The 25,478-nt window shown below is 48.5% G+C and overlaps 2 long non-coding RNA genes across 4 annotated transcripts in view; both read right to left on the bottom strand.

The window, feature by feature from the left end:
• Nucleotides 1-194: 194 nt before the first annotated feature.
• LOC106783234 (uncharacterized) lies at nt 195-20,977 on the bottom strand. Of its 3 annotated transcripts, none has more exons than XR_011439474.1 (4): nt 17,613-20,977; nt 6,100-6,427; nt 4,851-5,051; nt 195-1,515 (listed from the first exon to the last, which is right to left on the bottom strand). It is a non-coding gene; the product is annotated as an uncharacterized lncRNA (long non-coding RNA). The 3 variants fall into 3 exon arrangements; XR_011439475.1 differs by lacking the exon at nt 17,613-20,977 and having other exon boundaries at nt 6,100-6,214; nt 6,310-8,119; XR_002808458.2 differs by lacking the exon at nt 17,613-20,977 and having other exon boundaries at nt 6,100-8,111.
• Nucleotides 20,978-23,358: 2,381 nt separating this feature from the next.
• LOC138924552 (uncharacterized) overlaps nt 23,359-25,478 on the bottom strand; it is a 47,045-nt gene continuing 44,925 nt past the window's right edge. The window contains exon 3 of the long non-coding RNA XR_011439476.1: nt 23,359-25,353. This is a non-coding gene — a long non-coding RNA (uncharacterized lncRNA). The remainder of the gene's footprint in view (nt 25,354-25,478) is intronic.

Below are 25,478 nucleotides of genomic sequence, written 5' to 3'. Positions count from 1 at the left end.
AGTCAGCCTAGAAGAGGTTGATGACACGTACTGTCCACCGAGACTTTGCCTCCCAGACCACAGCCTACAGGTTCAGACGCTGGGAGTCCCAGAATAACGTACCAGGTTGGTAACAGTCTGAAGAGGACAAAATCACAGAGAGCATTCTGCTCTTCAGAATATTAAAGTCACATAACTTGCCAAACTCACACAGCTAGGTAGAGACCAAGTCATAGTCAATTCATAGCAACTCCAAAGGCTGGACTTATCATCAAAGAATAAATAGTAAAAGAATATTCAGGAGAACATATTCAGTCTCTAGTGCAAATGAAAAATAAGAAATACATACCAGTAACCAGAAAAGTATCATTGAAATATGAACACGGGCTTCCAAAGTGAGTCTTTGTTGGAAAAAACACTTATTTATATGCATAAGTCTCAATATGTTTGTTAAAAGTTCATTTGCAAAGTCATGGTCACAATATGTACATGACAATGTTTGAATCTATTCCTAGGTTAATAAACTTGCAGTACACGACAAATGATATCCATAGCACTTTGATTGCCCCTATCGATCCATTCATCACAGCTGGAACATCTATTTTCAATGTCTGACTTCCTCCCTGGACTAGAGGCTTCCTGATGACAAGAAACTGTTCATCTTATTTCAACTGCTCTACCCTTAGTGCTGAGCCCAGCACCTAGTATATAGAACTGCTTCATAATTACAGGATGAGTAAGTGAATGAATGAATGAATGAATAAGCTCCATGCCGCCAGCTAAACTTACTCTCTTAAGGAAGTAAACAATTAGGGATTCAAGAGGCTGTTTTTCCCCTTGTGCCTTGACCACGTAGCATTTGAATTGTCTTTGAAAGCTGTGACTCCAGCCTTGCACAGAACATCCTGCCTTGTCATTCTTCCAGTTTTGGAAGAGATTTGAGATCCCCCTTCCTCTGTGTAGGCCTTCCCTCAGCTGAATCACCGTTCGATTATATTCTTCAATTCAACATTTACTAAATGCCTACTAAGTGCAAGGCAAGACAATCCTTTCTTCAATACCCAAATTGAGGTTAAGAGTCGGTTCGGTGATTTTTATTTTTTTACCCCAGAGTGCCTATCATATAACTCTGTTATATGATATATATGTGTTATATAACTGGGTGTTAAATGAATACTTATTACTCCTTCCACAGTTTGGTTCTTGGCAACCGGTCTGTCCAGAAAGTCTACGCTGCATCTTCACTGCTGCTGCTTGACGATGTCAGTCAGTTTCCTCGTCCTGGTCAGCGAGAAGGAGATGGATCAGCAGCCAGTCATGTATAACGTGGGTCTGTAAAGAGCTCAAATCGTCTTCCCCTCTGGATCGTTAACTCCTGTGGGAAGAGAGGCCAGCTGTCTTTCTACACATACATTTCATGGTTCTCTCTTCTAGATGATGGCTTTACAACCACAAAGTGTCCAGGGCTTCTGCTTCCTGACTCCTGCTTCTGACCCTCTTCTCCAAGGCCATGGTGGTTCTGGGCTGCATGGAACCCTGTGGACAGATGGGTAAGGAGGGGCTTAGTCACAGTACCAGCACTGCAGGAGTTCATGTTGTGGGGGATCCACCGGCCAGAAGGACTCTGGGAATCTGAAGGCCAAGGCACCTGTTAAGGCCTGAATGTTTGTGTCCCCCCCCCAGAAATTCAAATGTTGAAGCTCTAACTCCCAATGAGATGTATGTGGATGTGGGGCGTTTTGGGAGATGCTTAGGTTTAGATGAGGTTGTGCAGGTAGAACCCTCATGATGGGATAGCGCCCCTATAAGCAGAGGAAGAGAGAGAAACCTTGCTCTTTCCAGGCCCATGCACCAAGCAAAGGCCATGTGAGGACACAGCAAGAAGGTGGCCACCTACAAGCCAGAAAGCAGGCTCTCACCAGAAACCAAGTCTGGCAGTGCGCTGATCTCAGATTTCCCAGCCTCCAGAATTGTGAGAAATAAATGTCTGAGTTTAAGCCACCCAGCCTGTGGTATTTTGTTGTAGCAGCCCAAGGTGACTCAGACAGATCCCCTACCAGCCGGTTCCCTTCACAGGTGTTACCCACCCTGGGCTGCCCTCTCTCTGCATCACAGCACATTCAAACGGCCCTCTGTACGGCACGTGCAGACAACTCATGACAGTGGCGAAATGCAGCACGTGTCAGCGAGTCCTCCAAGAAGAACCACACGTCTTCCTAAATTCCCCACTTTCCTTCGGCTTGACTGCTCCCTCCGCCTAGAGTCAGAACTCTTCAAAAACACGGTGTTGGATCCGTGTCCGTCTCAAATCAGGGATCTGTGGAACAGCCTCGATGCTGTCCTCACATAATTGCTGGTATCAGCTTTCAACCTTGTTCCCCATCCTCAGCATGAGTGACAGAGCAAGGAAAATTAGAAGCGGAAGAGGCCAGCCCAGTTGGTGGGTCCCTATGTCTAGACAGGCTAATGAGTAAAAAGTGTTCCTCTTGGAGGTCCTTGAACCAGGAAAATAACTTCAAAGACTGATCCTCTTTTTCCCCCTGGTCAGTCTATGCCGCCTTCCTGAGATCCCTGTCCCAGGGTAAGTGGGGAGGAACGCCTCGTCTTGGCACTCGGGCCCTGCTCTGCACAGGCCCTGCAGCCCGGCTCCACCCCTCTCGCTCTAGGAGGTCCATTGGGCACCAAAGTCTCCCCTTGCTGGGGGTCTCCTCATCGAGGCCGGCCTTTCAAAAGACTCAGTGTATGGTCCCCAGCAGGGCAAGACCTAAGGAGGGCCAGGATACTCTGTTCCTCAAGATTTCTCATTATATTTTTTTAGTGGTCCTTCCTCTTTCCTAAAATTCACAGAATCCATTGATCAAAAGTCTGCAGGGGGGCTGGCCCCACGGCTGAGTGGTTAAGCTCACGCTCCGCTTGGTGGCCCAGGTTTTCGCCGGTTTGGATCCTGGGCTCAGACATGGCACTGCTCATCAGGCCATGCTGAGGCAGCGTCCCACATGCCACAACTAGAAGGACTCACAACTGAAAATACACAACTATATACCGGGGGATTTAGGGAGAAAAAGGAAAAATAAATTAAAAAAAAAAAAAAGTTGACAGGGACCTTAAAATCCAGCCACTCGTCCTTTCTGCAGGATTCCACCTGCAGAAAGTCATTCAGCCTCTTCTTAAAAACTACATACGGAGAACTCACAGTTTCCTTTTCCATCTTTGGTCAGCTCTGTTAGAATACTCTTCTTTTTAATTCAGACAAAATACCTATAGTTTGTAATAATTGGTTTTCCTGGAGTTTTAGAATCACAGATAAGTAGAAGATCTATAATGGAGCATAGAGGAAATCTAATTCAGTCCCTTCACTTTCAGGGAGCCCTTTCAATGCAGTGAGCTCCTGAGACATCACAGGGAGAGTCAGTGATACGGACAAGACTCAGGCCCAAGCCTCCTGACCAGGTCCAGGTGAGCAGGTCACATACCTGCCGCCCCTCTTTCTCTCGGGATCAAATTCTACCATAAAAGTTGTAACCCTTTGTGACTTAAAGTTTTGATGTGTGGAGTACATGGCTTCAAACTGATTCCTAACTATTATTCTGGCTAAATGTCAGATATTTTCCAAACAGAGCAAAATGCCTCAATAAAAGACCCAAGAGGGACACCAGGAGATGGAATGAATAAAGAAGAGACAGAAGATTTTAAGGACAAACCTCAATGTGCTCCTGTCCAGGGTCTCATTGAGGGAGAATAGCACCCTGGGTGGTCCTCTTCTGGTCTGCCAGCTCTGGACACAGCTGGCAGTAGGGCGGTGGGGTGGGGGACAAGAGAGGCCAGCCAAAGCCCAGATGGCAAATCAATAGGAACAGTACCCCTCGATCTGTGTAGGGTTCTCTAGTTAGCAAGATGCTTCCTCGTCCATTTTCACATTTGATCTTCACAATCACATGGCAATGTAGACTCCAATTATCCTCATTTAGAGGATAATTGGCATCTTTAGATAATGAGAAACTGAGGCTCACAGAAGTTAAACATGGCTGATCAAGTTCAGAGAACTAGTCATTGGCGGAATAAAGACTAACCAAGGGGTCCAGACTCCCTACCACCTCAGGAATCCCGGAACTGTAAGATAATACTAATAGCTAATATTTATTGAGCAATTATTACATGCCATGAGTGCCTCTGAGTGTTTTATCTGTTTCAATGCATTTTACCTTGCACCACAACCCTGTGATTTGGATATCATTTTTATTTCCATTTTGCAGGTGAGGAAGCTTAGGTACAGAGATGTTAAGTAACTTGTCCAAGGATACATAGCTAGAAAGATAGCAAGTCAGATTTCAAACCCAGGAAGTCTGAACAACTGCACTGTGCTGCCTCTCTGTGGGTGCCCCCCAGACCAGCAGCCCTGGGCTTCAAGGACAGTCCTAAAAATCTCATGCTCAGGTCAGATTTTTGACCCATGAGATCACTTCTAACAACGTGCCCTTGTTTTTATCTCCTGCTAAATGTTTTATCTTGATCAAACTACCAATGAGCCAGCTTAGAAGGCACTTTGGTCTCAGTTGCATCTACAGCTGAAAATCACAAATTCGAAAGGTTAAAACAACGTTTTATCCTCTCCTCTCTTCCTTTCCTCCCCTGCCCATCAGAGTGGAAGGAGTCAGGCTGCCAAGGCCAACCAAGGGAGGAACAACTCACGGAGCAGCCTGAATGACTCGGTCTGCTCCTCCCACTGCCCTCTAGAGTCATCCAGACCCACAGGCAGGGTTTCAGGATTAAGCTGGGAGTCTCTGGAAAAGTCCAGAGACCACACAGCCCAGGGGTTCCATCCAATCTCTCAGTCTGAGGGCCAAAACCCACCAGCTTCACTACACACCAACCTTCACTGGATGAAAAGCTGGGCCCTGCGCTTGATGAGACAGCATGAGAATCTAAGGCTCGCAGGTTTCTGTCCAGACTCTCCAGCCTCTCTCTCTCTTCATTAGGTCTTCACTCTTGCTCCTGACTTCTGCTGAGGCCAATAGCGTTAGGGCCAATGCTGGCCTTTCAACACTGTGAAAACTCAACTCTTGGTCGTGGATCTGTTTGCAAGATGGAGAAGAAGAGGTCAAAGGCGCAGCTATGGGTCATGTCCCCAGTACTTCCCACACTGAGCCTTCCCTCCACTTCTCCCCTCCTTCAGAATTGCTGGCCTCAACTTTGCCTTGGCTTCCTGTCTTGGCTTGTTCTACTGCCAGCATGCTCTCTTTCCTCCATCCACCACCACAATCAGAGTGATCATCCTCAAGTCCAGCTCCAGGCATGGCACTCTGCTGCTCTGAAGTCTTCAGTGGTTCCCCATTGCCCACCATCTCAACTCTTAATAAAATCCTTAATATGGTTTTCCCTCCATATGACCTTCCATAATCTGACCACAGCTTGTCTTTCCAAAAAGTGAATCAAACTGATTGTTGCTTTCCCCAGAGGGGGACAGTGGCCATTCAGGGAACTTCCAGGCTCTACAAATCAGTTAGAGCAAGAAGGAGTCCAGGCCCCTGCTTCACTTTACCTAACTCCCTGGCCTTCGCCTCCTGCATCTCGAGTTTTCCAGTCATTCACTGAAGACTGGGGGACAGCCGGACTCTGGGGTCCCTTCTGAAGGCATGAAAGGAGCGTAAACCTAGACCAGGACTCTAAGTGGATGGGAACATGGATGAGAGGGTAAATGACTTAGAGGGAGTCTCAGAGAGTGAGGAACTAGCTGTGAAGAAACTGGGTCAAGAAGGGAAGACTCTGGGAAACGTCAAAGTTGGCAGTCCTGCCTCAGTACCTCAGTGACACATTGAAATCATCTGGGCACTTTATAAAACAGCGAATGGAGCCTGGGTCCTACTCCAGAGATCCCGATTTAATTATCCTGGAGTGCAACCTAGTCACTGGGATTTTTAATAGCTCCCTAGTGATTCTAACATGCTGCAGAGTTTGCGAACATAACCCTAAGGGAAGGGTAGGCACAGAGGGGCAATGACATGACCTTTATCAAAGAGAGAAGTTGCCCACATTGAGTTCCGAGGGACTGGCCTGAGGAGACAATCTATGCAGCAAAACAAACCTTCGACTCCCCCAGCAGATAGTGACTATTTTCCTCACCTCCTAGGGCCAACGACATCTGGTTCACTCAGAGAGACTTCCACACGAGAGGGCTGGTTCCATCATTACTGCTGGCTCGTGAACGCTTGCGCCTTCCAGGCCTCTGTGCCCAGACCTGAGAGGAGCAGAAGGTTCCGCTGACGTGTGAAGGCTGCAATTACCACCCTGATGTGGGCTCAGGTCTCCACAGGTTGTGTCCTCTCAGCTCACCTGAAAGCTGATTTATTTTTAGCTTTGCTGGCGTCGGTCTGGGTGAAAAGACTGAGATATCTATCAGGCTGGGCCACGTTTTCCTCCCACGCTGTCCTTAGTGAACCGTTGAGCCGTCCTGGAGAAGCCGGATGACTGGTGTCAGAAATGCCCTAGGGAAAGCTGCTCATCAGGCCTCTCTCTCCACACACACCGAGCTGTGCCCTTTCTCGGCCACCAATAGCCAGAACCGCCAGCTCTGCTCTGGAACTGGAAGGGAGTGTGGCGCCAGCCAGCTGTTACTTCTCAGAGGCTGGGATTCAATGCAGGGCGTGGGGGGCAACTGAGAGAGTAGAGCTAAATCCACACATTTTCACTTCACTGCAAAAGTTTCATGTTAAAATCTTTGGAAAGATGCTACCAAACAATGGTGGTTAAACATTTGAAAAAGTAACGTGGAGCCAGCAGCAACCTAGGACAAACTCCTGTTCTTGGCTCCTCTTTGTCCCTTCTGGGCATGACTTCTGCAATTTTACACCTTTTTTGGGGGTGTGTATGAGCTATAACTGCCATTTACCCTCCGTGTACAGTACCCATTCTTTGCTACTCTCCTTTATACATCCTCAAACGTATGGACTGCATCATTAGCTCGTGCTTGCTGGCTTCTGGTTGGACTTAACCAGTCGGGAATACCAGAGAAAAGTCCTGATAGGAGAGATCAAAGAAGGGTGAAGTTAGAGACAAGGCAGGGGCTGGAGTGGGGAGAACACGGAAGCAAGAAGGCTGGGCTGCAGTGTATCCATTTTGCTGTGGATTGAAATCAAGAAGTGAGATGATCAGGCTTGTACTTAAGGGAGATTCCTCTGGCTGCAGGATGGAGAAAGGATTGAGGGGCAAGACTGCAGATGAGGAAACAAGGTTGCTGGCAGCTATGACAGGCCAGCCAGAGATAAGGCCCTAAATGAACCAAGGTGGAAGCAGTGTTTCTAGAGAAGAAGGCAGGTGGTCAAGCAATGGTGGAGACACAGCACTGATCAGACTCTGAGTGACGGGATACGAGGAGAAAGAAATGAGAGCAGTAGTAGGGATGCCCTTCACAGAAAGAAAGAAGATACTGTTTTAGTATCTACGTTAAAGAAATAAAAAAGATACTGCTATTAACCATGGCAGGCAGGGTCCTAAGATGGCCCCCAACATTCTCACCCCCTAGGTGTACCCCTAGGATTATACTAGGTATATGCACCTAGTATAATCCCTTCCACTGTAGTGTGTCTGGGACCTGTGAGCATGATGGGGTGTCATTCCTGTGATTAGGTTACGTTATATGGCAAAGGTGAATGGATTTTCACAAATGTAATTAAGGCCCTTAATCAGTTGGCTTTGAGTTAATTAAGAGGGAGATACTCTGGGTGGGCCTGCCCTAATCAGATGAACTCTTTGAAAATAAATCTAGAAGTTAGAGACGTTTTCTCTTGCCAGTCTTGAAGAAGCAAGGCACTATGAACTCTACAGCCACAGGGAAATGAATTCTGCCAACACCCATATCAACCCGGAAGAGGACCCTCTGAAGAGGGACCCTGATGAGATCCCAGCCCTTCCTGAAGGCTTGATTGCAGCCTTGCGAAACCTTGAGAAGAGGACCCGGTTAAGCTGTGCCTGGACAACTGACCCATGAAAACTGTAGGCTGATAAATAACGGGTATTCATTTAAGCAGCTCAATTTGAGGTATCTTTTTACAGCAATAGAAAGCCAGCACGCTAGTAATCACCAGGACTAAAACAATCTTTCATGTTTTCCAGGTAGCTTTTATGAGCAGAAAACAACAGCCAGGGGTCACTTTAAAATTAATTTTAGGTAAATATTTTATTAATTAAGGTTCCACATTCAAAAATCTAGCTCTCCTTTAATCTACTACTTTCAATTTATAAATCTTGTATTTCAGATTATGGAGCAAGTGAATTTCACTATCACTTTTTAAGGAGCTTTGATTAACGTTTGGGCGCAGTTACAAACTTATTAAAGACATTCTCCACTGCACTGATCAATTTAATATATTTGATTTCACTTAAAAGGACTCTGTCCAATAAGTTTTCTCACTTATTTAAATGATTCTTATAAATCTAAAAAGTAAACCATTTTAAAATAGTTATTTTTGTTTTCCTAATTATTTGAATACAATTAAACCAAGATTTCAACCTAAACTCGTGTCCAAATTAATCATTCAACTACTTATTGTAAATTGGAGTTACAAGGCTGATCTGTAATTTTAATAGGCCAAAATCTCTTAAACATGATAAGAACATAGAATACCAAAAATGCACAGATTTCTAAATACAAAAATATCAATAATATGAATCTATTATCTAAATTTTCTACTCTTAGTTCTAACGCTTTTTCAGTTAAAAGGTGCTTCTACCTGAAAGAAAGAAAGAAGCCATGGCACTTTTGGAGTGGGTCTTTCTTAGATGGTTGAGCTTGACTGTGGCCAGAGACACTGGCCAGAACGGGAGGTCTGGAGAGGTCGATGCCCAGAGAGATTTCTCATGACCTCTTCTGCCAAAGGGAGCCCTGTTTGTCATCCCAAGTCTTGGGCTCTGTAAATTGGAGAAGGGGCTTTTCAGACCATCCATACCCGGGTTTTGAGTCATGCCATTACCTAACTCTTCCGTCTAGAAGGAAGGCTGGCATCCAAGCCCTGGAACCACCTTATGGCAGAGAATGGGGCTTGGACCAAGGATGGGACCCTCAGGTGGCTTTGCTTCTCACCCGTGGCAAGAAGTACCCTTTTCCTCGGTACCAACACCCAGCCCTGAGGCCCTAGGTGGAAGAAAAGGGGCCAAGAGGTGCAAAGGAGTGTTGACCTGGAAGGCACTTAGTCTGGAAAAGTGTGCAGACGGTTCAGCTGCTCTGTTTTTCCTTCATGAGCTGGAAATGTAGGGGGAGCTGTAGGTATTATTTGCAGACTTGCTAATAGGCCGGGTCTCGTGGTTGAAGGCCCAGCCAACACTCAGCTTCGCTCTGAGGACTATTTCCCTTCCCCGCCCCCACTCTCTTTCCTCTTTTCCATGTGGTCCCGTCCAAGTTGGTACAGACACCTTGGGTGGCAAAATCCATTTGCCGTCTGACACACACCCCTCCACCTCTCCCCCTGGCGAATACTTGAGGTTTGCCGGGAGCCAAGTGAGCTTCGGGTAACCCCAGAGATGTGACTCCTTCTCGGAAAATGATCTCTGGTCCCGAAGCATGTGTGCTGTCAGCCTCGTTATCTATTTCTTGTCTGTCTCTCTCCCCATCCCTCCTTCTCCTTTTTGTCTCCTTTCTTACCTTCTCTCCCTTTATTTCAGTCTCTCTTATATCTCTTCTCATATTCCTTCCTCTCTCTTTTCTTCCCCTTTTTCTGTTCTTCTGCACTATGATACATATATTGATGAATTTCATTTTTTAAGGAGAATGGTGGAGATATGGGGTAAATGTGTATTGGCGCCAGTAAAAATAGGTAAACTTGTGAGCCTTCACTACGTGCTAGGCACAGTGACAAGCACCTGACATGCATTACCTTTTCATCCCCCAAACAATCTTGATCGATTGATTGATATATGTTTTTCCTATTTTCCACTGGCGGAAACTGCAGCTTAGAGAGGGTAGGCGATTTCCCCAAAGTTAGAGAATGCAGTTGAATCACACGTCCCAGGAGGACTGACTCTAGGACCACATTCCGAACCGCTCTGCTTTGGCAACCCAGGCACATTACCCACTCCATTTGACTAGACGACTTCAACATTATTTCCCTGACATCCTTGCCCCTTGAAGCCAGGTGCCTCACCCTGAGCTTCTGAGTAAACCGTATCCACTAATGGAAAATCTAGAAATTGTTTTCTTTTGAGAAGGAGAGTATTTATTAAATCCACACTAAAGGGCCTGCACTCCTCCTTACTCGTCCTTGCTAACATGTATTAGGAACTAAGTAACCAGCTCTAGTCCAGGGTACAGAGAAGTCGTCTGAAATGTGAGCTGGTAGGGCCAAAGGGCTGTGTTGGTGGATGCGATGAGATTCCAGGGGAGGGGGGAATATGTGATCTAAACACCTACCGTCTCGGCCTCAAGGAACTATTTGGTAATCATTTGTGTATCTTAGGTCTGGTATATAGTTCTTTCCCTTTTAAACTCAGCCAACAGGTGGAGAAGTCCAGGCTATCCTACAGGAGAAAGAGGCCACGTGGAAAACTGAGCACCCCAGCCAAGAGCCAGCACCAAGGCCCCAGACACGGAAGTGGAGCCTTTCGGACCCTCCAGTCCCAGGTGTGCTGTCCCAGGGGATACCTCGTGGTGTGGAGATAAGCCGTCCTCCTGAGCCAGGCCCAGTTTCCTGACCCTCAGAACAACATGCAATAAAGCAGCTGTTTTTAGGTCACTAAGTTTTGGAGAGGTTTATTGTGCAGTAATAGATAACTGATGCATGATCCTCAAAAGATGTGTGCTGAATGATTACTTCCCTATCCACTTCTGAACCTCTCCAAGGACCCCTCTGACCAGTTTCTCTTCATCCCTCGTGTGGCACTCTCTCCTGGGGAAGAAACAGGGGTTCATGAAATGAGAAGCAGAATAAAGGGGGACTTCCTCTGTAATTCATGTATCCCTGGCTGCTCCAAGCAACTCCTAATAACAGCATACCCCCAATAAACCAAAGAGGCCAAATCATTTTTGGGAGAAGAGGTGCCTTTTCACCTCCAGAGGCCCTGAGCTGGCCGCAAGGGCTGGGGACTGCCTGTGTCTGCCCTGCGGGGGATGCAGCCTTCTGTTCCTGCGAAGAGCAGGGAAGAGGGATCTTCTCCAGCTACACTGTCCCCACCGGCAGTCCTCACAAACTTCAGAGAGGCTGGAAGAGGGCAAGGAGCAGCCTGGGCGTGAGGAGGACGTGGTTGGAGGTCCCTCGGATAGTGCTTTCAGATCCTCCCATGGGTGGCTGGGAGCTAGGCCTCAGGGGCACGGCGGGCTACTCTTGGAGGGGAAGAGAATTTAATAAAAGGAACCGTGGGAGAGGCCTGATGACTGAGCAGGTAGCAGGGCCTGCCCAGTCATTCAATACATGTTTCCTTATCCCCTAACTGTGGACGGCTCAGGCCAGGACACATACCTTGTCGACTTTGATACCCAGGGCCTAGTGCCGGCTGGGCACGGGGACCTCGGGCAGGCCATGCGGCCTCTTATCTCTGCTTCCTCAACTGTGGAACGAGGAGCTGAACAAGCTCCTCCCCAAAGTCCCTTCTGGCGCCATCTCCCTCGGTCCTCCATGGGGAGAGGGGCAGCTTGGGGGTTGGTTTCATTTTTTCTGCTGCCAAAGGCCTGTTTCTCTCCCAGCACAATAACCAGTTAAACTAGAAAGAAGATGGAGGGAAAAACCTAGGTGGGTCCCTCCCTTCCCTGTGGCTTCCCCAGGTTCAAGGCCCAGTGGGGAGAGGTAGGACCCTGCCTCAAAGAAGGGCCTGCGGCCTCAGCCTGCTGAGCTCTGGCTGGGTCTTGTCACCAGCAGGATAAAATGGGGCTCTCGTCAGCGTGGGAGAGGAAAGGAGGCAGGTGGAGCTCATCCTGGGACAGGGAAGTCACACAAATATCCCAGGCAGCTGAGATAACAAGGACCTATTGAGGAGAAGAGAGAGGCACGTCAGAGGAAATGGGCCCAGCCGGCCCATCAATGAAAACGTTAGGGAGGGCAGCCGAGTCTACGTTCACAGCCACGGCCTTTCGGAAAGGTGGGGGAGGGCAGGAAGGAGAAGGCAAAGCGGTGAGGCTCAGAGCCCCCAAAACAATGAAAACGCTTGCAACATGTGATCAAGAACGTGGGGAGAAATAAATAATGTCACCCAGCGGGGCAGGTCGTGAACAGGTGTCAGCAAAGGCAGAGAGCAAAGAAGGAAGCAAGGCAGGAGGGCAGGCTCAAGGGCTGAAGAGAAACAGCGTACAGAACGAGTGTCTCCAATTTCCCCCGCAGAGTGGTCCTGCGAGATGAAGCCCTGAAATTGTAGACATAATTTAAAATTGCAGTCGTGATTTATGCTCTGTCTCAGGCTTTACGCTTTGCAGCCTGTTCCAGTTTTCTCTTTATAGTTGCTTTGGGAAATCAGGAGGGCAGGTGTCATCAACCTCATTTACTGATGGGGGACTGAGGTCCTGAAATAATTAAGGGACTCACCAAGGTCACTGAGCAGCCAGGGACCCTGGGGAAGAAAATGTGTAACTGGCTTGCAGACCACTCTGGGGTTCTACTCCTAGGCTGACCCACCAATTCACTGCTTTGAAAAAATTAGCACATTTTTGATATACCGAAATAAATATGCTCGCCTGACTTATCTTTTCTTACTACTATAGTTTCTTACATAATTAAAATTTGTATGCAACTTTTATGTGAATAAAAACAAATGAAATCTTGCAAAGCATTGTGAGAGAGGCTGCAATATTACTCTAATTATAATAAGAGGAATTTGGAAAATGCCTTGTGCAATTGAAAAGCACTAGTTAAAGGACAATTTAGTTCTTTGCTCCTGCTCCCTCAAAAAGAGTCAACACAGGGGCTGGCCAGGTGGCGCAGTGGTTAAGTGCTCACATTCCATTTCTGTGGCTCGGGGTTCGCTGGTTCGGATCCCGGGTGTGGATCTATGAACTGCTTGACAAGCCATGCTGTGGTAGGCGTCCCACATAAAACAGAGGAAGACGGCCACAGATGTTAGCTCAGGGCCAGTCTTCCTCAGCAAAAAGAGGAGGATTGGTGGCAGATGTTAGCTCAGGGCTAATCTTCCTCAAAAAATAAATAAAAATTAAAAAAGAGTCAACACGTGGCTGTGTGCTGGAGAAATTATGTTAATTGCAAGCTGACCTTAAATGTTTCCTCTTAGAAGACCTTATGAGCCCTGTGCTGTCTTGGAATCACAGAGAGCCCTAGTTTGTCTTTAACTAGAGTTGAGCTTCTATTTGTCCTCCTGAGGGAGGGTTGCTGGCTGGGTTTGCATCAGAAAATGAGCTGTGGGTTCAGTGTGAGGAGCAGAGAGCAGTGGCGTCCACCACCACCCACCTCCCCTGCAGCAGAGGACGGGGAGGCAGGGCAGGCGGCTGCCCCGGGAGGGCAGGAGGGAGGCTGCCAGCAAGAGAAGGTGAAAGTCAATAGCTATCAAGCCCCAAACGAGGCTGCCCACAAAGCTCTTCCCAGCAGGGAGTAGGTGGCATTGAGCACGCAAAGATGGTCCACACCACAGAGTCATATGTAACATCCAAGGGAGAAGCACAGACAAGCGGGAACAGGGGCATTTACAGGGGGCTATGCATTGCTGGGGTCTGGGAAGTGTCCACACTTTCCAGGAGTGGCTTGGACATGTTCCCTGAAAGTGGTGGAGAAAAGCAGGAAGGAAATCCCAGGAAGAGATGGGAGGCAGGGATGCTGGGTGTGTGCAGGAAACGCCGGGGAGGCCGGTCCTGCTGGCAGTGGTCAGTGCTGGGAGTGGGGGACGCGCATTTAGAAAGAGCATTTGGAGTATGTTGTGGGACGTCCCGAGAGGGAGTGTGGCCCTCAGACCAGCGCTGAATCACAAGAACAAAGCGTTCATCCAACTCTGCCGCCACTGGCCATGTGTTCATGGCCAAGTCATTTTCCCTGGGCCTCAGTTCTGTGATTTGTTGAACAAGGAGGTTGAGAAGATTGTCACCATAGCTAATGTCTTAAGTTCTCCCTGTGAGCCAGGCCTGGCTCTAACCTGTATTAACTCACTCAGTCCTCCGACAGCCCTGTGAAATGGGACCTGGGATTATACCCATTTACCAGACGAGAAAACTGAGGCACAGAGAACTAAGTAACTTCTCAGAGGATGCAGAGGCAATCAAGTAGTGGAGGTGAAATGCAGCATCCTGCACGCTGACTCTAGAGCTTGTCTTCTCAGCCATGAGTCTCTACCACCTCTACAAAGTGTCCCCAAATCAGCATTCAACCCAAGTATAGAGTTGAAATGAGCTGCCATCGCCCCCCAGCAAAAATAGGACACGTGGCCCTTTTCCCAAATGACAAAGTCGTGCCTCTCTCCTTCTAAAGCCTGGGCTCACCCTAGACTCCTGCCCCACCCAGGAGAAAAAGCCACCTGGCTGAGCCCTGAGGCCCGGCCTGCCTCACACTGGGGATTGGGGTGCAGAGAGTGGCGACATTTAGTGACTGTCGCTCCAACCTCCGGAGAGACTCTGAACAATGACTGCTCATCGCATAGCTTGCTGCTGTCCTGGTCCTAATTGTGTGCTCCAGTCAGTCAGTCAGGCTGAGCTGAGGAGTAATAAGTGATTATTAATATGAACAAAGGCAACAGTAATGAAAAGCATGATTAAAGAGCCTTCTAAGGAAGACAGGTCACAGAACACAGAATTATAAAATACAGCAGTCAGAGGTTGGGCAGAGATCTCCATCCCAACCCCTGATGTTTCTCATGAAATCAGGCTCAAAGAGGCCAGTCCCCTGCCTGAGGTCACACAGTGCGTAGAACCAGCACTCTGACTGGGACCCACCTTTCTTGAGTCTACTTATTAAAGATCATGCTAGAAAAGGCAGATGTCTACTTTTCCAGTTCTACAGGGCTGACTTCTATATACCCGGGACACACAGCGTTGCGGGGTGGGAGGTGGTGAGAAGTCTAGAACCATCAGCCCTGTGAGCTGAGAGGGGCCTCATGCCACCAGCTGATCCACACTTCAGCCTACAGGGAGTTAAACGGCAAAAGCTCCTAGCCTCGATCACTTGGCCTCTGTGTGGCCCAGTCCTGAGTCTGCCCAGAGCAGTTTCAAGTTCTCACCTTGATGCCCAGGAAGTGGGACTACAGCACCCACAGACCCCTCAGGGACCTCAAACTTCAGAAGGACGGCTTTCCTTGCACTTCCCAACGTGGAAGACCCATTGCCTTGTGTTAGGCTCACAGCATGCCTTCTCCGCAAACGAAAAGGCTGCATTCGCCTTGGCCCCAAGCAGCCACGTGACTTAGCCATATCAGTTCAAATCTCTGGGCCCCACTTTCAGCAACTGTGCAATAAATGGACTTAAAAATGAATGCTACCTTCCCGGGCTCCTGGGGAGTGCTCAGGCCTCGCTTGTCCTGGCTGTGCAGTCCCATGTGGAGGTGCCCCTTCTCCCTGGTGAGCCTGGGTCACCTGTCCCTGCTGGCCTGGGAGGCACCAGGCCTAGAATAAGACCTGAAAAAGTCCTAACCCCTGAAAAGCACGTAGCATATGCTGAAACGTAAGTCACCTCTCGCTAGAGTCTCCCAGTCTCTCTCTCTTTCTATTTGGTGACCCTTGGCAAGTGCTGACTCCGCTAATCAGTTTATCTACATCACTGTGAGTGCATTCCTTTAAGCTAAGAAAGAAAAAAAATCATGAGAAAAGTGTAGGTAGCCCAAAGTATCTGGTTGCCACTACCCGAGCTAGTTATAACCATCTAAGTGAGGTGAGGGTGCGGGGGCCGCTGGCCTGGGACAGACGCGCCCTATCTCAGTGCTGCCTCAGCTCCGGGCTCTGTTCTCACCAGCCCACAGGGCAGACTTCTTTCTTTTTTTTACTTTTATTTTTTCTTGTATTTTCAAAGCCTGATCTCATTCCAAAGTAGGTGAAGTCCTGGCACTGAGATTGGCCCACCATTCCACCCCCGGGAAGCTCCCCAAGGAGGTCTCTTGGTTTGCTCCATCAGCCATGATGGCTACCCCACTACGGAACCCTCAGACACCCTCACTCATGCAATGCCACCCCTGCCTCCCCATCCATCACTCTTCCACCCAGAACCTAGCAGCTCTCACGTAAAACGTGGTACAGACCTATCTTGAAGGAGCTGGCTGCCAGGTCGGCCCACTCTGCTTCCCTGGGTGGACTGTCATGTTTGTTTCAATGAATATGCAGCATTCGCTGGCATTGGCACACAACCCGCCTTGTCGGAGACAGAGCTTCCTCAGCACATGTGCCGGCCTCCCCCGCTGCCCAGAGTCATCCCTGAGGGCGTCCTGGTCACAGCCTCCTCCTCAGCCCCATCTTCATCCTCTGTCCTCTTCTCCCTCACAGCACAGCACTGGCTGCATTTTATAGGAAAAAAAGGCCTTCAAGCCATTTTCTTAGCTGAGCACAGAGGGGAAGAACGTATAGGGACTAAGGGTTACTTAGCAATGTACTTCTTAAAGAAATCAGAGCAAATTCTCATCTGCCTGGCTCAACATTTCTCTTAGAATAAGAATCCTGTGGCCGAAAGGAGCTGGGAGGAATTATTCTTGCCTGGGGAGCATGTCAGACTGCTGGCCTCCCCTTCCTGAAGATTCTTTAAGGAAGGAGGCCTCCTTGGCCTCTGATCTGCCTCTGATAGTCACAAATTTCCATCCCTCCCTCATTCTGGGGGGATGTCCCGATCACCTTCCTCTGGCAGGCCTGAGTACCTCAGTCTCCCAGGAGCAAAGCCAGCCAGGCCTGGGACAGGAAGGAGACAGGAGCAGAGGCAAAGCAAAGGTCCCACCTGGCTGAAGGAGGAGCATTACTCAGGGGCAAGAATGGGGATGTGGGCCCAGGGTCTCGATCGTTGGGACTTTTTTTGTTGTTGTTTTTCCCCAAAGATTTTATTTTTTTCCTTTTTTCTCTCCAAAGTCCCCCGGTACATCGTTGTATGTTCTTCGTTGTGGGTCCTTCTAGTTGTGGCATGTGGGACGCTACCTCAGCATGGCTTGATGAGCAGTACCATGTCCGCGCCCAGGATTCAAACCAACGAAACACTGGGCTGCCTGCAGCAGAGTGCGCGAACTTAACCACTCGGCCATGGGGCCAGCCCCTCGATCGTTGGGACTTTTAAAGAGAAACTAGAAATCTAGATTTTTGCACATGTCAATTCATGGGCTGAAGACAGGCTGGGAGCCTCCTGCTTTCCATGTCTTCTCTGGACAGCGAACTCCATGACCATGCGTCCATGTCCCGCATGGCACCTGACTCTTCATTCTTCCCCAAAATACTTTCAAGTGAGTTAATGAGCAAATGAGTTTCTGGTTCCTGACAGATACAGGAAGGGCCCCCTGGAGGCCCTACCCTTTCAGCTGGATTTCTCCCAGGGGGCTTCCCAGAGAGTCCTTCCATAGTCGCAAGCCAGAGACTCTGAGTTCAAAGCTCACAAAGACTCTAATAAGGGTCTTTAAACTGTTGACAGCCTGAGCTGCTGAACATTTATGTATGGGACATTTTTTTACTTCAAATTTCCCAACACGCCATAAAGTCCAGGAATTGCATTAACTGATCATTCTAGCCAAAGTAGATGCTCTAAGCACACCCACATACTTACCCTTGAGTGATTGGCTTCTAGGTAGACCTGGCCTACAATCCAGGATCCAAACGGGAGGTGTCCTCCTTCTGTACTCACAGTTCTATTGGCATTTCATGCAGAAAAGTACATATAGTCACGGAATAAATGAAGTGTTTTAGAAAACACAGAAACAACACAAAATTGTAGACCCCAGGCAAGGGAGAGTGACAACTGAGGGCTAGTTTGGAGAAAGTTTGGAAGGAACCCAGGGGTCAGCATCCCTGGTCATGGTGGGGGAGCAATCCTTAACCCCAAATGGAAGCCCTGGCAAGCTGCTCCCCATACCCACCCCTGCAATGCCCTAAAGTGTTTCCTTTCTGGGGCAGCCCCAGTGAAATGGCTTTGTATTTGGGTTAAACAACTGTGTGTGCACACACAGCAGTTCAGAGCTAAGTGTCAGGAGTTCACTGTTATTGGGTAAACAGCACACTTTCTGAGTCTTCTCTGGATGAGATTAAGTGATTCTGGTTCCCGGGAACAGATCAAAGTGAAATTCTGACGCCCTGTCTGGGGCAGAGGGCCTTGGGATAAGGAGGGAAGCCTAGACTCCGGAGAGGCAGGCACTGTGGGGGGACCTCAAGGGCTGGGACAGTGAACCTTGCTTTGGGGCTGAAAGCGGAAAGATGAGCACTCCTGGTGGGGGCTCAGGAGGGCCGGGCTGGGAAGAGCTTGCAGATAATGGGATGCCAGAGGCCCTTAAAGTGGCCAAAACTGTGTCTTCAGTGGATTCTGTCCCCAGCTGCCTGCCCCATGGGTCAGTCCTCACACTTCCCCTGGCTGGGCAGCAACTGGCTCCTGGTTGCCTTCATGGGGTCTGAGACTAAGGCAGGGTGTTTGGCATTCCCGTCTGCGACCAAAAGGATGAAGTCATCAGAAAAAGGCACTGAATCAGGAGTCAGAAGAAATACATTTTGCTCTGAAATTTGCCTCTAATTAGCTTTAGATTTACTGGCCTAATTTCACACATCTGCAAAAAGAGGGGCCGGTCTGGATAAGCTTTCAGCTCTGGATTCAAAAAGTCCTCCCTGTAGGCTTGTCTGTAGCCTTCCTACTCATGATTAGTACTCCCACCCCAAAACACACATACGCACAAGACCACACACACACACACACACACAGACCACACACACTGGCCACACATGCACATAAGCACATATCACACCACACACACACCACACCGCACACACACCATACACACACCGCACATCCGCATACACATAAAACACCACATACACTACACAGCCACACATACACAAACACCACACATCACACACACACCGTACACACAGACCACACATATCATACACACACACACCCCCAACATACACACCTCACCCTGACACACACACATACACACACCACACAAGCACACTCAGATCGAGAGGGCTGGGCATGCAGAAAGGATCCAGGCCCCGTCCGGGCAGCGAAGAGGAAGGCGCACGCCGACTGCAGGCTTCCATCTACCTCCTGAGAGGTTAAAAGCACAGCTGAAGCCAAACGAGCTGTAACTGAGAGCTGGGGGTGGGGGACAGGCCTGCAGTCTCTGCTCTCCACCCCACTTCTCCTGCCAGACCCAGCTCCACAAGCGCATCCGCCCCCGGCAGGGGTCATCCCACTCCAGCCTGAGACAGAATGAGAGGAATGGCAAGGGCTTAGGAAATGCTGGACCTTGGAGCGGCCCTGGGTAATAACCAAACGAGCTGCAGGAGTGTCCGTTCCCTTCCTCTTCTCAGCAGCCCACGAGAGGGGTACAACGATGGAGGAAATCAAGGCTCAGAGAGGCTGAGGAACCTCCCAAGCTGGAAATCAGCATTCATCTGACCTTATCACACTGTCCCAGGTTTGTGGTGTGAGTAGAGACAACCACTATATTTCCTGTCCAGGTCCCACCAGTATCTACACTTGAGTGTCATCTTCTATGCATTTAGGAAAAAATATATGTGTATATTACTATATACATAGGTGTGTATCAATCACTTACACATCTAACCTATAATTTCAAAGGTATTTTTGTGTGTGTCTGAGGAAGATTGGCCCTGAGCTAACATCTGTTGTCAGTCTTCCTCTTTTTGCTTGAGGAAGATTAGTGCTGAGCTAACATCTATGCCAATATTTCTCTATTTTATGTAGGATGCCACCACAGTGTGGCTCAACAAGCAGTTTGGTAGGTCCACACCAGGGATCCAAACCCGTGAACCTTGGGTTACCAAAGCAGAGCGCATGAATTTAACCACTACACCACCAGGCTGGCCTCTCAAAGATATGTTTTAAAGATAAGAATAGATAAAACAAAGTACGTTGGTTTAAAGTTGTTTTAAAGAAAGTACTCGCTAAATAAAAAAATATTAGATAAATAGCAGCACAGGTGGTACAGAAATATGGCAAAAACCAAGACATTGGTGTGAAAATGGCAGGTGTTGAGAAACCCTCACTGGCCCACCAGCACAGCTCTGACAATCAGAGCTGTTTCCTTACACTGAGCTGAGTTTGCCCGGATAGCATCTACTCCTTACAGTGGGGGTGTCCTCTCTCAGTGGCGGGGCACAAGTCTGATCTTCCTAGGCTGGTTCTTCAAATACTCAAAGCCAGGAAAGGACCAGGAAGACCCTTCTCTTGTCCACACTCAACCTCTTCTGGTGGTCTGCAAGGAGCTGGAGATTCAGATGTCCACTCCGCCGGCCTGCCCTCCAGTCTCTACGTCTCACACTTATGTCTGACCAGAGCCCAGCCTCCTTTTGTCCCACGTTCAACTTACTCAGTTCAAACTGTGGGAATGGAAGCAGTTCCTGTTTCCTTAGCATCTGGACCGAGGCAAAGGTCAAGAAACTTATGGTCAAGATCAATCACACTTACAAAACTGCCAACAGAAGCACATGCTTGTGGAAAACAGTATAAGAATTTTAAGCAGGAGAGCTGGGCTTCGAACTACACAGGGTGCCTAGTGTCTGGACAGCTTCATCAGGAGCTGTGTCCTGGAAGTTGCAAGCCATAAACAGTGGTTTAAAGCAAAAGAGGAATGTGTTAGGGTGGTCCTGAGAAACCTGTCAGGCCAAAGCGGGTGCATGAAGGGTCGGCACAGCCAACAATGCAGGGACAGAAAATGGTGCCAGTGAGAGGGGACAGGTGGACACATGCACAGAGCAGCGAGCCCCTGTGCCTAGAGTCAACGGTTCTGTTTGAGCAAGAATCACTTGCAGGGCTTTTAAAATTACAGATGCCCAGGAGCCGCCCAGACCAATTGATTCAGAAGATCTGGATAAGCATCAGCAAGTTTTTGTTTATTTGTTAACTCGTCTGATGATTTAATGTGCAGCCAAAGTTAAGACTGTTGAGTTATTGAGTATAAGATGCTGGATAGATAACTAAAAGCTGGGTGAAGAAAACAGATGTGAGCCCTGCCTCCATAGTGCCTCAGAGCCTGGAAGGAGAGATAAACATTAAACACAAATAAACACTCAATTGCAAATTGTGGTTTGGGCTACACAGGAAAAGAACAGGGTGGAGGATGTGTGTGTCACGGTGAATGGCACATCTCTGCAATTTCTGGGAGAAGGTATTTAACGGTTATAAACACCATAGAATGTAGTTACATGAAATCAGCTACATAAATTGTGACTAATGCTCCCATTTGTTGTGCAATAATATAAACATTGCAAAATGTAATAGAGATTTAAACATTTTTTTAAATAAGATACCAAGTGCTAGCTCTGTTTGCCCTCTCTGTGTTTTAGACACGCCGTGCTGGAGAAGGTCTCACCTCAAAGGCAAGAAGGAGTATTTTTATCCTAAATATCAGAGAAGAACGAAGAGGTAAGGCAGAAATCACAGAGGATGAAAGCACGTCCAATGAGAATCTCTGAGAAAGATGAAGGAATCCGCTGGTTCAGCCTAGGAAGGGGAGGCTGGCAGGGAAGAGGGCATGAGAAGTCCATGTACTCTCCAGGTTTTCTTATGATGAGTGAGAAATCTGAGTTTCGCCTTCTCGAAGAGCTTCACAGCAGTTGGAAGAGAACGGTTTAAGTTATCACAACTTGGAGTTGTATAATGTTGGGGATTTGGAAAACGACGCTTGGGGAAAGGAATCAGGGGGACGGAATGGGGACAAATGCATAGAAATGTCAACACGGCACCTTAGCTGGTGATACCATAGGTGGAATTTACCGATTTCAAAAATAAGCTTTTAAAAAGTACCTGTGCAAGTTACTTAACTTCTTTGAGCCTCGGTTTCCTCATCCGTAAATTGGAGACAATATTCCTAGCTCCCTTGTGTGGATTTTGTGACACTGTATTGAATGCTTCTTGGGGGCCAAGTGCTATGCTAACACTTCCTTTTCATTAGGAAAGGAACTATCACCAATCAAGCATCAATTATGGACCGGGCACTGTGTTGGGTGGTTTATAAATGTTATCTATTTGATTCCTCCCAACAGACTCAATACCTTGAGCGAGGTATGATTTTCTTCATTTCCAGATGAGGAAAACTGAATCTCAGGGAACTCTTCCAAGACCAAGAGCTAAGAAGGTGGTGGAGCTGAAATTTAAACCAAGTTGGGCAGACCCCTCCAGATCAGAGCTCCTCCAAAGGTTGTGAGAATGTTGTAGAATGGCGGAGGACGGGCGAGAGTGAAGATAAGAGAGAGATGAAGGAGAGGGAGATAGAATGAGGAGAAGAGAGAGAATGAGAGAGAGCAAAGCAATAAGAGAGAAAGATAGTAAGGGACAGGAAGGTTGAAGAGAAAGAGAAGCAGGGGGAGGGCGAGGCCGTTGGAGGGAGGGAGAGCCTGACTGAGGGTGACGGGCAAAGTCTGGTGTTCTTCCCCGTCTCACTGAGGCTTCAGTGGAATGACCTCCCCTGTCTGCTGACGCATCTGCTTTTACAGTTCAGGGTGTTCTGCTCAGTTTCCTGAAGCCATAGCCCCTCCCCTGCATCCCCCTCCTTCTTCTTTTCCCAGCCTCTCCCAGGTCCCAAGGTTTGAGTGAAGCCTGTGCTCCGGATGCTTCTGGTTTGCTCAGACAATTGCTTAATTGCCATTTAAGAGAACTGATGCAACTGACCTTTAGCACACATTGGCAACATTGACATCCGAAAAGAGAAAATAGACTTCCTTTAGTGAATGGGAAATTCTCACAGCAATTATTCCAAGAAGGAAGGATGGGCAGGTGGGCCTCAGCCACAGACCCAAGGAATGGGATGGCTCTGCGGACTGTCTTCTTCTAGGGGCTGGTCAGGGTTTTCAAGAGATTCCCAAAGATCTTTAGGGCTCACTAGCCTTGAGTGAAACTTTCCTTCCAGAATAAAAAGGGGCTACCGTTTCCTACATACTTCGCCCTTTTGATGCTTTTAGCCCAGCCTCAGGAACTGGCTCCTGCTCCCTGGGCCTGCTCCTGGAGGCAGGTATCAACTTCCCACTAGCCCATGGGGTGGGTGGTAGGAGGAGTATTTTATCATTGATAGCATTAGAATTTATTATTCATTTTCAGTTATCTACAGCCCATGCTCCCCTATTACCCATACCCATGGGGGACCCATCTCAGCTTCCACACCCTAGGGTGCCACTGCCCAAGTTAATCAACCAGGATGGGTCACATGGCCCAACAATAGGGTGGTGGTATTCCATTTCCGAGGAAATTCTCTGTGTGCAACTTCACACATCCAGTAACTCTGATGACTCAAGTCTCAGGTCAAATGTCACCTCCCAGGAGGGCACCGCCCAATAACCTCCCCTAAGGTGACCCTGTTCTCCTTCTCAGGCTCTCTCTGTGGCATGCCGCCCTGCTTTATTTCCTCCAAAGCACTTACCCTAACTTGAAGTTCTTTAACCCTGGATGTCATATGGACAAAGTCTTCCCGCCATCAGCCGCAGTCTCTCCCTGAGCCCCGTGTATAGAACAGAGTCACGTTCATGGTAGACTTGTGATAATGTTCATTCGACACATGAAGGAACGACATCAACGTCAGCCTCAGAGCCCAGGGTCCTCCAAAGCCCCACCTCTCTCTCCCTCAGCCCTCTCCCTGCCTCAGTCCCATCCCAAAGTGTCCTTCTTCCTTTTCCTCTTTCTTCTCTTTGTAAGAGTGGAAAGCACTAGACCCTTAAAACCATCACCTTGGGAGTAATTCCTCCTCTGCCACTTTCTGGCTGTGAACTTTTCTGTGATTATGCGATTGCCGCTGTGAACATACGGATGACAATAGGATTGATTTGAGGATTAAATGAACTAACTATATGGTGGGGCCTGGAAGATACTAAGCATTCAATTAATAATAATTGCCTTGCATTCTTCTCTTTATTTCTCTCCTCTCCTCTCTTTCCTTCCTTATAACTTAATCCCCTACCTTTCTCTCGACCTTTACACTCCACTCACAAAGATTGTGCCAGAGTTATCAGCAGGATTTATGTACTTGACTTGGACTGAGTCAGGTAGGCACGAATGCTAGCAAAGTCATCTCTTCCAAGGGGAAGAAAAGTTGAAGGTTGAGTGTTCTGAGAAATGTCAATGGCACAACCCAGCTGGAACCCGGAGAGAGGGGCCGCAGGGGTAGGCAGTCCGCCCAGCTGTGAGCAGGGCCACATTCAGACCAGCCGTTCACGAGAGCCCACACAGCCACTCTGGAGACCACTCTGTTAGCAGCTGGGCAGGAAGGTTTGAAAATATTTATTGCATCAGGGACAAGGTGGAAGAAAGAATCCTGGATTGGCAATGAAGAGACTTGTTTCCACCGCCCACCCTCACCCCTCTCAGCTCTGCATTAGCCAGCCACAGGGCCTCGCTCGGAAAAGTCCATTCCCCTCCCTGGACCTCAGCTGTCCCCTGAGAATTGAAGGGAGACTAGTAGGTCTTGAGGGTGTCTTCTAGCTCAGACATGCTGTGGCCAAACCAGACCGATATGTTTTCTGCAGGCATTTTAGAAAAGGGAGTGAGAGCAAAGAGTAGCAGAAGCTTCGAGAAGCACCATTTGCGGGAGATTTTGTTTGTTTTATGTTTTGTTTTGTTCCTGATCATCTTGCTTATCTGCAGCACAGATTCCATTGGGCTTGGGTTTGTGTTTACGTGGCCCTGGGTTGGGGGGTTTGTGCTAACTTGCAGGGCTGTCTGAATTTCCTCCATCCTGCGTTGCCAGGTCTCACCTTCTCTCTAGTGGAAGTTCCTCTCAGGCACTCGAGAGCTGAGAATCCTCAGAGGTGCCTGTGGATGGACTTGCCTCTTTTCTGTTATATTCATCAGAAGCCACGGCAACCTTCCCAGCGCCAAAACCGCTTGCTAATTAATACATTGCACAGGGTGAATGGAGCGCTGGCAGGACCGCCGGCTTGGGGCAGCTCCCAAAGCCGCGGGCCTTGCCTGGTGCCCAGAAAGAGCCCTGCCCGGGGCAGCCTGTGCCAGCTTTCGTTCATGCCAGTGTCTCAGCCTTCTCACTTGAACCCAGAAGCCCGTTGCCTGCCAGCATCCCCCAGGGCCCCCAGCTGTGTCATTCTCTCCTTCACCTGCTTCCATTTCCAAGGAAGCGGTCACAGTCCCGTGGCACCTGATCTGTTTTTCATTCTCCAGTTCTCTGGGCAGAATGATGGATTGACTCTGGAAAACCCATTAGGGAAAGGCTGGGCCATCCTGCATTTCCGTCAGGCCTGTCCAGGTGACTTTGAGTCAAGCTGCTGAGAGCTGTTTGGCTGCGGGACCATCTCTGTGGGGCACCATGTTTATTTGGGCTGCTGACCCTGGCCTTAGAGGAAAAGATGAAGGTTAGTGGCACTCAGTGCCCAAGCCCCTTCCCCCTATTCATCCCCACAGAGGACTTTTTGCAGCGTCTTTAATTTACAGTCTGTTGAGAAGCCCCCAGTGCCTCTG

This window comes from Equus caballus, chromosome 6 (genome assembly GCF_041296265.1).
Source record: "Equus caballus isolate H_3958 breed thoroughbred chromosome 6, TB-T2T, whole genome shotgun sequence".
NCBI classification, from domain to species: domain Eukaryota; kingdom Metazoa; phylum Chordata; class Mammalia; order Perissodactyla; family Equidae; genus Equus; species Equus caballus.
This window is presented reverse-complemented; position numbering and strand designations above follow the sequence as displayed.